The sequence below is a fragment of the Delphinapterus leucas genome, chromosome 1, assembly GCF_059928025.1.
Source record: "Delphinapterus leucas isolate spDelLeu-1000000601 "Yukka" chromosome 1, BTC_Dleu_Yukka2, whole genome shotgun sequence".
In the NCBI taxonomy this organism is placed as follows: Eukaryota; Metazoa; Chordata; class Mammalia; order Artiodactyla; family Monodontidae; genus Delphinapterus; species Delphinapterus leucas.
The window spans coordinates 32,791,480-32,804,851 of record NC_143129.1 but is presented as its reverse complement, the minus strand read 5'-3'; the positions used below and the strand labels follow the sequence as shown (position 1 = coordinate 32,804,851).

The following is a 13,372-nucleotide window of genomic DNA, read 5'->3' as shown; positions in this document are numbered from 1 at the left end:
CAGGTCCTGAGGGGACAGCAAATGACAACAATCAGAAAGAGTGGGGACCCAGCAGGACCAGGCAGATCCTGGGGAGTTGAGCCAGGCATAGGGGTGGTAATGGATGAAGCTGGGATTGGGGCCAGAGATTGACTGGAGGAGTGTGGGATAAGGGCAAACCTGGTTTCTGGGAGGTGAGAGAAGGTTGGAGCCTGAGAAGAGAGTGAGCTGAGGGAATGGGGAGGAGGGTGAGAGCTGAGATTAAGTCATTTGGAGGAGGGTGGTAGGAGTTAGGGTCCCACAGGCAGGGGACCTTAGGAGGGTTATGTTGTTGGTTTTTTGTCACATCTTTATTGGAGTATAATTGCTTTATAATGTTGTGTTAGTTTCTGCTGTATAACAAAGTGAATCAGCCATACGTATACACATATCCCCATATCCCCTCCCTCTTGTAGGAAGGTCATGTTAAAGGGAGCCAGCCGTGGGGTGGGGGGCACTGCGGGGGCTGAGGAGAGCTTGGAAAGAAGGGGTGGTCCGGAAGTGTTAGTGGGGCTCCTGTCCCTGTAGAACAGCCGAAGCAGTTTCTTGAGACTGAGTGTGAAATCTGTTTTCCTTTGTATGAGGGACTCTAGGTGGCCTCTAGTTTCCAAAGTGATAGTAAACACTTCTTTACAATTCCTCTGCTATGCGGAAGTCTTGTCAGGCAGACACAAAAGGTTTCTCCCTTGCTTATTTTAGAAGACAATTCCTAATTCTTTCCAAACCTATAGAACAAAGTTAACGTCTAGCAGAGCAAATACCTGGGCTAGGTGCCATGGGAGGAGGTAAAAGTCCAGACTATGAACTCAGCATCAGGGAGCTCACAAGCTAATTGGGAAGATGAGGCAACAGTCAACCTATCAGAGAGTGACTAAGTACCAAGTAGAGCAGCAGGAGTTGAAAGATGACGTCACTGGGGCCTAGAAGAGCCAGGAAAGCAGCATGCACTAGTGGGGACTAAGCTCGGTCTTGACAGATGAGATGTGCCTGGGAAAGAAGAAACAGGGCGACATACCAGAGGCAGCGGATGAGAAGAAGGTTGAGAGGTGTGTGAGGTCTGGGAGAGCAGCGGGGAATCCAGCTATGAGGACCTGGCTGACTGGGCAAGGCAGAACGAGGAAGTGGGAAGGAAAATGTGGACAGTCAGAGGAGCTGCAGGAGTCTGGAAAGTTGAATTTGGACAATCAGAACCGTTGTAGGATCAGAGTCCAGGAAGCGACCCGGTCAGCTTCAGAGGATGTTAGTCTGTCAGGCTGCTTAGCATGGGTGGGAGAAGACACAACTGGCAGGTGAGAAGAGCAGCTGGGAGGTCATGGCAGAACCGCGGGATGGAGTAGCGAGAGGCAGTGATCAGAATCCAGGCCTTGGAGGGCTACAGGCCTGGCAGATTCTAGCTGTGTGGTGTTGGGCAAGACACTTGACTTTTCTGAACCTTTTTGTGTCTGTAAAATAGAGACTCAAGTCTACGTTTTAGGATACTTGCTAGAATTGAAAGTATCTGTCATGTGCCCCAAACTGTGCTAAGTGATTTACTCATACATGTGTCACACTCAGCGTTGCCGTGAGTTGTATTGCCCCCATGAAGTAGGTATTGTTATTAACCTCATTTAGCAGAAGAGGAAACGGAGGCTTAGAGACTTAGAAACCTACTCAAGCAAGCAACTGGTAAGTCATCAGTCTAGGTCATGTCTGGAGATGTCACACTCCCAGACCTTGCTCTTAAAGTGAACTGAGGAAGTTTCATGGGAAATGGGAAGAAAACTCGTATGGCAAAGCATCAGGAGAGAGAAACGACAGTACTGGTAGAGAATTCACAGGAGAGAAATTAAAGCTAATTGCACAGCCTCCCACTTCTACTGCAAGATTGTTGGTGCCTCTGATATAAATAATGGTTTTAGGCAGAAGAAGTGTCAAGTTGGGATCTGTATACAATTGAAAATATGGTACTGGAAAGTGTAGGCTAGGCAACACGAGAAGACAGAATTGGCTAGTGCCCTACTTAGTGAGGTTTGAAGCCTGACTGATTCAAGAGAAAATTTATGTTGAAATATTCATTGCTCCATTCATTGACTCATTGATTGTGTGTATGTTAGTTATCTATTGTGCGGAAACAAATCATTCCAAAACTTAGTGACTTAAAACATCAATGATGATGCTTTTTATCTCTCATGGTTTTGGTGGGTTAGGATTTGAGGACTGCTCAGGTGGGCCGCTCTGGCTTAGAGTCTTTCTCAAGGTAACATTCAGTGTCAGTGAGCGCTTCATCCTCTGAAGGCTCAGCTGGGGCTAGAGCACCCACCCTCAAGGTGACTCACTCGCATAGTTGTCAGGTATGACTACTCACAGGGTTGTCGCAGGCTGGCTGGGGACTGAGGCCTCAATGCTTTTCCAGGTGGGCCTCTCCAGGCTGAGCGTCCTGATGGCATGGCAGTTAGCTTCCCCTAGAATGAGTAATCTGAGATAAAGTTGGGAACTGCAATGCCTTTTATGGCTTAGGTTCAAAAGTCTTAGGTTCAAAAGTCACACAACACTCAGCCCTGAAGCAGTGTGGCAGGAAAGGACCCAAGGCACGGATACCAGGGGGTGAGAATCACTGGGGTCCATCTTGGAAGCTGGCAATCATAAGATGACAGTCATTGATTGAGCACCTGGTACAAACTAGACACTGTGCTGTCTGCTGGGGGTGCAGTGACCGGGATAGACAAGACGTCTGCTTTCATGGAGCTGACATTCTGGTGGGGAATGTGGAGCGTAACCGAGTACTGCTTTTTTTTCAATTTTAGATTGCAGTAGTGCTATAAGGGAAGTAAACAGAGTGGCGAGTGTAGCCAGGGGATGTTACTTTTAACAGTGCAGTCAGGGAAAACCCCTATGCAGTTTTCGCTGAGCCCTGCAAAATAAGAAAAAATCATGTAAAGAGCATTTCAGGAAAAAGAAACAGTAAGTGCTGAAGCCTGAAAGCTGGAAAGGGCTTGGCATGTTTGAGGAACAGAAAGGAGGCCAGTGTAGTTTGGTGGGTAGTCAGTGAGGGTGAGAGTGGTAAGATGTTTGGATTCTATTCCAAGAACAATGGAAAGACTTGGAATAAATTTGAACAGAGGAGTGGCATATCATTCGTATTTTAAAAAGATCAGTCTGCCTGCCATTAAGACACTGTTTGGAGAGGAACAAGAGGGAGGGCTTGCAGACCAGTGAGGAAACTGTTTAGTAGTTGAGACCAGAGGTGATGGTGGTTCAGACCAGCAGGGAAGATGAAAAGGGACAAATGGGTTCCAGAGATATTTTGGAGCTTACATCAGTTGAACTCACTGATAGATCTGATGTCAAGCACATTTTCATTCATTCATACATATTCCTTCAGTAACTAATTTGAGAGCCTAACTATATGCCAATCAGTGTGCAAGGTTTCATCAACACCATGCGAAGCAGAAATAGACACAAAGTTTCTATATTCAAGGAGCTTCAGTGGGGAACCAGCATAGAAATAAGCATAAAATTTCACCTGTCATAAATCCTATGAAGCAGAATTTATGTGGTGCTATAGGAGCATATAACAGGTCAGAGAAAGGATAAGTTGAGAGCTGAAAGATGAGCTAAAAGTTAACTAGGCAAGGAACAGGGGAAGAGCTTCACAGAGAGTGCAGCATATGCAAAGGCACTGTGGTAAGAGCATGACATGTTTGAAGAACTAAAAAAAAAAAAATGAGTGTGGGGGCTTCCCTGGTGACGCAGTGGTTGAGAGTCCGCCTGCTGATGCAGGGGACACGGGTTTGTGGCCCAGTCCGGGAAGATCCCACATGCTGTGGAGCGGCTAGGCCCGTGAGCCATGGCCGCTGAGCCTGCGCGTCTGGAGCCTGTGCTCCGCAACAGGAGAAGCCACAGCAGTGAGAGGCCCACGTATCGCAAAAAAAATGAGTGTGTTGGAGGCCACAGAGGTCAAGAAGGATATGGCTAAAGAGATGGCAAGGTCAGAACAAGGAGGGCTTTACAGGCCATTTTCGGGTTTGGGGTCTCTAGCCTGAGATTAATGGGAAACTTTTGAAAAGTTTTAAAGAGGGTGGAGGTGACACGATTAAAATTGCATTTTGAAAAGATGACTCCAACTGTGAGGAAGAAAAAGGGGGTGGGATGGGGAGTAGAGTAGGGCAAAGATTGAATACAAAGGGTCAGGAGGCAATTACAGGGGTTAGGCTGATGGTTTTTAACCTCAGCTACATCACTTCTAAAAATCCAGGTGCCCAGGATATACCCAATACCAATTAAGTCAGAATCTCCTGGTGGGAGGGAGAAGGTCCCAGGCATCAATAATTTGTAAAACTTCCAGATAATTCCATTGTGCAGCCAAGTTAGGAACCAGTGCTATAGACAACTGATGATGGGAGGCAGTGGTACCGACCAGGGTTCTTGGCCTTCCCCAATCAGTAGAAATTGACTAGAGGCCAGACCAGAAATTCAGGCAAGGCTTTATTGGGGCTCCTGTGCCCACCGGCCACAGGAGGGACCAAAAACAAGCAACACATTCCCTTGCTGGTTCCCCGACGTGGTGCGCGAGCTAGTTCCTTATATGGGGTGAGGGTAGGGGTGTGTCCAGGGGGCCGCAGGCGTGCCTTAAGTGTTTTTCCCACCCCTTTGGTGGTGATGTGTGCAGGGGGCATGTCCAATACCCTGCTTTTGCTCTCGGCTCTTCAGAAGTGGCAGTGGGATTTTTTTTGGTCTCTTTGTATCTTGTTGTCCATAATTTGCCCCAACTGTGCCTGCACGCAGTTATTTTTAGTCCCTTATAGTCCCTTTGTATTTTGTTGCTTGAGGAGAAGTTCGTCCAGGTGCAATCACTGCAGCAAAGGGTCCCAGGTTCCAGCCTGTCTCACCTCCCCCTGAGAGACTCTACGCCTTTATTCTTTTTTTTTTTTTAATAAATTTATTTATTTTTGGCTGCACTGGGTCTTCGTCGCTGGGCGCGGGCTTTCTCTAGGTGCAGCGAGCAGGGGCTACTCTTCACGGCAGTGGGCGGGCTTCTCATCGCGGTGGATTCTCTTGTTGCGGAGCACAGGCTCTAGGCGGGAGATTCAGTAGTTGTGGCTCACAGGATCTAGAGCGTGGGCTCAGTAGTTGTGGCTCACGGGCTTAGTTGCTCCGCGGCATGTGGGATCTTCCCTGACCAGGGTTCAAACGCATGTCCCCTGCATTGGCAGGCGGATTCTTAACGACTGCGCCACCAGGGAAGCCCTACACCTTTATTCTTAAGGGGTAAGGGGCCGAAGTTCTATTCTTCTGAAATTTCTTCCTGCTGGACAGGGGCCGCAGACCCTAGCCTACCCTAGAGGTGTATATGTCCCTCACTGACTGTCCCAAGGAGCTGTAGGGACCTGGGCCACTCTCTGCTGGAATGGTTTGAATTCCTTGTGCCATCATGAGACTTACTTCAAACTGTTGGAGCCTAGATGACACAAATTTAACCAAAAGGTTAAACAAACCAGGGCTTAAAAGGAAGAGAACAACAATAGCCATTAAAGGGTTTAGAAAGGAAAGGAACCAGGTTAACTTTGGGAGGGTTTCCTTAACTGTTGACCACACAGGGGAGGCTATGTCATCCCTGCCAAGAAGCCATTCTGTTTGGGTGTATACTTTGTTAACCTCAGGGTTAAAGTTTAACATGTTGCTCTATTTTTAGAATGGAAGGTCTGGACCTGTTGGTCCCAGCTCTCCTTCTTGAACCAAAAATTCTTAGTCACAGGTTTACAACAGCAGGGAAGACAACGGAGTAGTAGATAAAATACAGCATAAATCAGTATGATTGAAAAGAAAAGGGTTATGAGAAAATGAAAACCTCCTGCCAGAAAGTTTTTTATACCTTGTGGAATCCAAGAGAATAAACTAGATAAGCAGTTTTCAATTTCCCCAACCATATTGAATAGCAAGAATTGGTGATTCATTGTCTGCTGAACCCAGGTGGCTTGTTGTCGAATTTCCTCAATGTTGGTTTCTACCTGGGAAGAGGTGTTGACATATGTGCAAAACAAGAAGTATTGGCAATTGCATACACCCCTCTTTGTTCTGCCAATAGATGATCGAGGGCCAATCAGTTGTCAAGTACCACCTTGGGCAGGGACTCTAGATCCCTCCCCAGATGGAGAGAATCATGTAGTCCTTTAATAATTTTACACTGCTCAGAAAGGGATATGAGCAGTTTTTCATGTATGTGCCACCAGCCATCTGTTCTCTTAGTTCTCCCTTTGTCTCGTGCCCTGGTCTCCTTAGAAGTTGAGTATCTAGGTATAACGTTAGAAGGGGTAAGGGATGGGATTAAAGCCATTTCTGTTCTGGGCATCAGGGCTGTTTCTATGCCTCCCAATCTGCCCTGTTGTTCTCTTGGGTAATTTGAGATTTTTCCTTTTGGTGCCCGCAGCAGCGAATGACTGCTACTAGTTTTGGTTTTGAGCCGCTTCTATGAGATGTAAAATCTCAGCTCCGTATTTCACAGGGGAGTTTTTTGCATTTAAAAGTCCTCTTCTTCCCAGATAGCTGCCTAGACATGTAAAACAAGGAAGGCATATTTTGAGTCTGTATATATGTTTATAATTTTTCCTTCCCCTAAGGTTAAGGATCAAGTTAGTTCTATTACCTCAGCCTTCTGGGCTGAGGTGTTAGGTGGCAAAGGTTTTGCTTCTGTAACGCTATAAACACTCACAATAGCATACCCTGTCCTACTGACTCCATCTTTAATGAAACTACTGCCATCAGTAAATCATGCTTTCTCAGGGTTTTCTATGGCCTGGATTGTTAAATCAGGCCTACAGGCATAAACCAGGTCAAGGGTCTTAAGGCAGGAATGTGTTAGTTCTGGGCTTTCTGCGGGCATCAGTGTAGCCGGGTTGAGGGTGTGGCAACTTTTGAGAGTTAGCTCTGGGGAGTCAAGGAGTAAAGCCTGGTACTTAGTAAGGTGGCCTCCAGTTAGCCAATGGTGGCCTTTAATCTCCAGAATCCCTTGTACTTGATGAGGGGTCTGGACTTCCAGCGGCTGTCCAAAGGTAAGCTTGCTAGCTTCTTCCACTAATAAAGCAGTGGCAGCTACCACCCAGAGGCAGCCAGGCCAACCTCGGGCGATGGAATCTAGTTGTTTGGAAACATAGCCTCTAGGCTGAGGGGCTTCTCCTAGCTTTTGTACAAGGAGCCCCCAGAGCTGTCCCCTGCTTTTCAGCTATGTACAAGGTAAATGGCTTTTTTAAATTAGGGAGACCCAGAGCAGGATCTCTGGTGAGGGCCTGTTTGATATTATTAAAAGCCTTTTCTTGTTTCCCCCATCCAAAGTAATGGTTCTGTATCTGGGCCTTTAGTGGCTTCATATAGAGGCTTAGCCATTAGTCCAAATCCTGGGATCCAAATTCTGCAAAATCCTGCCATGCCTAAGGGAGTACAAAGATTCTTTTTTTGTCTTTGCAGCACTTAGGCCTAATATAGCTTGTTTTCTATCTGGAGATAACTGTTTACTTCCAGGGTTTATAATATATCCCAGATATTTAACTTGTTGTTGTTTTGAAATTTGTGCCTTTTTCTGGGATATCCTGTAACCCCAGGCCCCAAGGAAATTAAGGACTTCTATGGTATTCTGATCTGAGGCCTCCATGGTGTGGCTGCATATTAATATATCATCCACATACTGTAGAATAGCCTCTTCTTTTAGGTGTATTTCCCTTAGTTCTTTTCCTAGGGCCTGGGTGAACAATTGTGGACTGTCCCAAAACCCCTGAGGCAATACTGTCCAGGTATATTGTTGCATTTGGCCCAAGTGAGGGTTGAAGGCAAACAGATCCTGTAATGAGGGATGAACTGGGGTGCAAAAGCAGGCATCCTTGAGGTCAAGCACAGTAAACCATTTGGCATCTCCAGGTTTCTGGACTATATATTGTAAGGATTGTCTACAAGGGGATGCATAGGGACCACTGTATCATTTACTGCTCTAAGGTCTTGTACCATTCAATATTCCCCATTTGGCTTAACAACTGGCAGAATAGGGGTTTTGCATGGAGGCTGACAGGGCACTAAGAGGCCATGTTTTAAGAATTTATTTATGAGGGGTTGCAAACCCTTTTTTGCTTCCAACTTTATGTGATAGTACTTTCTCTTGTTAGGATGAGCGACTTCTGGCTTAAGGCTAATTTTTATAGGTTGGGCATTTATAGCCTTCCCAGGGATTCCTTTGTCCCAAACTGCAGGGTTTAGTGTAGAATATGGCTGGGAATTAGACCCCTGTTCTTCCAGCTGATTTGTCTTAGAGCCAAGAAAAGGGGCTGCTTGGGGCCTCCTAATTGTAATATGGCTCCAAGGGAGGCCAGAAGGTCTCTCTCCTGTAGTGGGGTAGGACACTCAAGCCCAACTGAAAAGCTGCGTGAGATCAAACGCTGTTCACATTGGCAAGTGAGAGGCCCAGTAAAGTAATGGGTGTGAGGCTTTCTGTCAACACCAGTCACTGTACAGCTTTTAGAGGAGAGAAGCCCAGTGTGAGAGATCAGGACAGAGTAAGTGGCTCCCGTAACAATTAAAAAATTGATTTTCTTACCTGCCATGTTAAGGACCACCAGGGCTCCTCAAAGGAGATAGACATCTTGTGAAGGGGAGCTGCCAGAACCCCCGGGCCACCTCAGTCATCCAGCATGGCCGCATTGGGAGTGGGAGTCCCCACTTCGCCTTTGGGATAGGGGAAAGTCTCACTTCCAATGACCTGTTTGTTTACAGACTGCGCATGGACCAGGGGGCTTTTTTTTTTTTTTTTGGCACTTTTGGGCCCAGTGGTCAGTTGACTTACATTTGAAGTGTTCCCCCTTGCGGGATAGATGGTTAAATTTCCTTGGCCCCCTTAGGTTGCCTTGAGGTTACACGGCATGACAGACAGCAACAGCTATCAGTTTAGCATGAGCCCTGGCCTGCCTGTTTTCACCTTGGGTTCTCTCTTCTTCCTCAGCTTGATCTCGATTATTAAGTACCCCAAAGGCCACCTCTAGGAGTTGGGGCATAGGGGTTTGTGGGCCTAATTGTAGCTTCTGGAGTTGCCGCCTAATATCAGGAGCGTACTGGCTGATAAAATGTTGTCCCAGCAGGGATTGACCCTTGGGGATGGACAGCTGAATATTAGTAAATTTTCTAAAAGCCTCCATAAGCCGTCCCTGAAAGAGGGCTGGATTTTCTTTTTCTTCTTGGGTCACTCTTTTAACCTTTTCATAGTTAACTGGCTTTTTTTTTTTTTTTTAAATTTATTTATTTTTGGCTGTGTTGGGTCTTCATTTCTGTGCGAGGGCTTTCTCCAGTTCTGGCGAGCGGGGGCCACTCTTCATCACGGCGTGTGGGCCTCTCACTGTCGCAGCCTCTCCCGTTGCGGAGCACAGGCTCCAGACGCGCAAGCTCAGTAGTTGTGGCTCACGGGCTTAGTTGCTCCACGGCATGTGGGATCTTCCCAGACCAGGGCTCGAACCCGTGTCCCCTGCATTGGCAGGCAGACTGCCAACCACTGTGCCACTAGGGAAGCCCTTAACTGGCTTTTTGATATACTTTCTCATCCCTTCTAATACCCATTGGATCATGTGATTTCTGGCTTCTGTTCCCTCCCAGGAATTATCATTCTAATGGGGCTCCTGATTTGGGAATGCATCTCCTCCCATAACAAAAAGTTCGTGATGGTCCCTGGCAAGCTGGTCAGTGCGCCCCTGGGCTGCTGCCCAAATTCTCTGTCTCTCCTCAGGGGTACAGCAAGTAGATAGGACTATCTGGACATCCTTCCAAGTTAAATCAAAGGCCAGAGTTAGGGCCTGAAACCCTTCAGCAAACTTTGACTAGGGTCTTCAAAAAATCAGCCAGTCTCTGTTTGCATTGGGCTAAGTCAGTTAAAGAGAAGGGCACATGTATTCTGATTGTCCCTTCACCTTTTGCCACTTCCCTAAGAGGGCTTATTTTTCCTGATCCTGGGTGCTAGGAAGTTCCACTGTGAGTTACCTCAGAGAGACTAGTCTCTCCTTTCTTGGGTAATGGAGGGTATAAAGGGACATAGGGAGGTGGAGTTTGGGATTTGTCAGAGAGATTTGGAGAAGTAGGTGCCTCTGGGGAAGTAGGTGGCTCTGGAGAGGTAGGTGGCTCTGGAGAAGCAGTGGAGACTTGGTTTCCCCCCTGAGAACTGGGGAAGATTAGAAGGGGATCATCTAAAATGTTGGGAGTGTTTTCTGATTCCCCAGGCTTTTGATTACAGGAGCCACATAGAGCGAGGTTTTGGTAAAGGACAATGAAGGCTTGAACATAGGGAACCTCAGTTCATTTTCCCATCTTGCAACAGTAAAGATCCAACTGCAAGATGATATTGTAATATAGGGACCCATTTTCAGGCCATTTTTATCCATCCCCACAACTTATATAAAGGCCAGGCAGTGTTACAGCAAAGTGTAAGTTTTCCCCGTTTTAGCCCATCTAGTTTTTAAAATTTCCAATTTTTAAGAATACATTCCAGAGGTGTTTCTTCCGGCTTAGAAGAGGGTCCTTCCATGTTGAGTAGCCTGCAACCAAGAAAGAGCACTCCTAGATATGAAGTCTGGTGTCCTGGAGACATTTTACCAGGAGGCCTTTGTCAGAAGGGGTTTGGAGTGTCTTCCAAATTCCCTTCTTACCTAATGGGATTTTGAGCGTCCTCTACTTTCCCATCAATTCCTAACCAGACATCTCTGGTCGACCCAGTCCCTCATGCAAGGGTTCAGTGCCAGCACGTTGCCAGGGCTCTCCTTGAGGGGGATCTGTTATCTATAAAGCTTATGTCTTATAACAAGTTTCCCTAGGTTGGGGTGTATTCCTCAAGAATGAGCTTCTATAAAGCCTAGGATGTGGGCTGCTTGGAAGTGGCCAGCCCAATAGGTAGTCTGTAACTAGGTCTGGGCTGCCAAGGCCTGGAGTGAAGGGGGTCCTAGAGGTGCAAAAAGGAACTCCTGGAGGAATTGGAGTTGGGCGTAATGAAAAATGCCACGGGAGTCAGGACCTGAGGGCCTTGAGGTGGGAGTATTCCCACAGGGGATTTCTGGACATAGAGTAAGGTGAGAGACTAGACAGCAGAAGAACCCAAAACCCTTTCCCCTACCTGTTTGGTGGTTACGATAAAACTGGGGAGAGCCTGATGATTCCATTTGACACAGGCAACAGCGAGTTTGGACAATGTTTTCCATGTAATTTAACATACCAATTGAACCCAATTAGTTTAGGATCTCTCTTTGGGTTGCTCCAAGGGCCATTGGAAGCACCCCAAAGTTAGCTGGAGGTCAAAAGAACTTGATATTTGGGAAGTCTGTCAAAAATTTCAAAGTTTTAAAACAGCCAATCAGATAGAATCATAGGTCACCATGAAAAAATTATTCCTTGAGCTAAGGTGAAAGAAAAGATTGCAAAAGTAAATACAGATCACTTAAAGGCACAGAAACTCACACAATCTGTTATCAAAAGCAGCATTCCAGGAAAACTTTGCTCTCTTATGAGAGAGAGAAACCAAATCCAGTCTTGCATCCGCCTACTCTTAATAAAATCCATTTACCTAACTGAATTTAATCCAACCTTAGAAAATCCTGAGCACATACAAAATTCTCTTCTCAGTGTTCCTTTTCCACAAACCTTCTGCAAATTTCTGTAGCCATATTTTGTCCCTTATTTTTTCCCATTCAGAAACAACCAGCTCTAGGACCCCTTTTTTCCTTTCAACAAAATGTATTTCCACTCCTCATACCTTCTTTTCTGAAAACACACATCCTATTTTCCTTAAGCCACCATGAACTGTCTTTTACATTAGCATTCTATAGATTGGTAGAGAACATCTCAAGGTGGCACCAAACATCTTTAGTTTCTCTCACAAGAAGACAAAAGTAGGTAAATTTAGACATGTTTAACAATTAATGTTCCAAAAGTTTATCTTATCTGAAATGGCCTGGATATTCAATGAATTCTTAACATTTAACTTAATTTTGTTTCAAGTTACCAAAATTTGGAGAGACTATTTTAGATGGACATTACCAAAACATAATTATTCCTATAGAGTTTAACAAAAAGCTCTTATCTCAGTTACATTTACTTAAAAGTTTAATCATATCAGGTTATTTTCCCTGTTGACAAATTTCATAACAGAAACAATATGCATTTATTGACTTTCAATAGCCCTAGGTACAATGAAAGTATTGTAATTAATGTTGATGTCTCTAAAGACAGGTCTGTATTAATTAAAACCACAAGCTTAAGCTAGCTCTAATACCAAATATTAATTCAGTATTAAATATTTCCCAGATCACGCGAACCTGAAATGTATTCTAGTGAGCTTCTTTTATATTTCTGAGAATGTATATAAGCACTCAATTTCTTTTAAGCAAATTAAATACAGCTCATTTACAAGTTAATTTTTACATAAAGACAGACAGAACCAGAGATTTCACAGTTTTTCTGCTTGAATTTAAAATGCCTCTTTTTTTTTTTTCCTCAGTCTGGAGAACTACAGATGGATCAGGTAGTTCCTGAGAGCCCAGGCAGAATAGTTACATTGCAAAGGCAGAAGAGAGATGCAAGCTCCTCTCCTTTTTTTTTTGGTTTGTTTGTTTGTCTGGTTTTTTTTGCGGTACGCGGGCCTCTCACTGTTGTGGCCTCTCCCGTTGCGGAGCACAGGCTCCGGACGCACAAGCTCAGCGGCCATGGCTCACGGGCCCAGCCGCTCCGCGGCATGTGGGATCTTCCCGGACCGGGACACGAACCCGCGTCCCCTGCATTGGCAGGCAGACTCTCAACCACTGCACCACCAGGGAAGCCCAAGGTGTAAGGTTTTTTTTTATCTTATCCATTGACCAGTCTTTGTGATCAGATTTTAAGGGCAGAGCTTATGTCTAGATTAGCAATGATTTGCATTTCATGTGCAGTTCTTATCTCTTTTGGGAATAGTTGAAGAACAGATTATGTATAGATTACGATAGATCATGGTTATTGCCTAAGAAATTCTTCCTCAGTAAAATTCTTTCTCAGCACATAGGATTCACTTATTTATTTCGGAAATATTTATTAAGCATTGACTATGTGCAAGACACAGTAGAAGAGATGAAGACTTTGTCCTCAGAGAATTAATAGCCTGGAAGGGTTAGATGGCCCCTCAGATGAAAATTGCCCTTGTTTTATGCACCCTGGTGCCAAATAATTCAAAAACCTCATTCTTCCAAAATAAAATATATTCTTTCAGTAGCAGTGTGACCCTTAGACTCTCTGACCTTCAGTTTTCTCATGTGCAAAAAGGATAAAAATAGTATCTACCTAATAGAATTGAGATACCCGTATAATTTAGCATTGTGCCTGTACATAACATTAA

The 13,372-nt window shown here is 45.3% G+C and overlaps 1 protein-coding gene across 1 annotated transcript in view; it reads left to right on the top strand.

Moving 5' to 3' along the window:
• Positions 1-13,372, top strand: part of SPMIP3 (sperm microtubule inner protein 3) — a 71,200-nt gene that overhangs the window by 56,162 nt on the left and 1,666 nt on the right. The gene's annotated exons all lie outside the window — the stretch shown is intronic.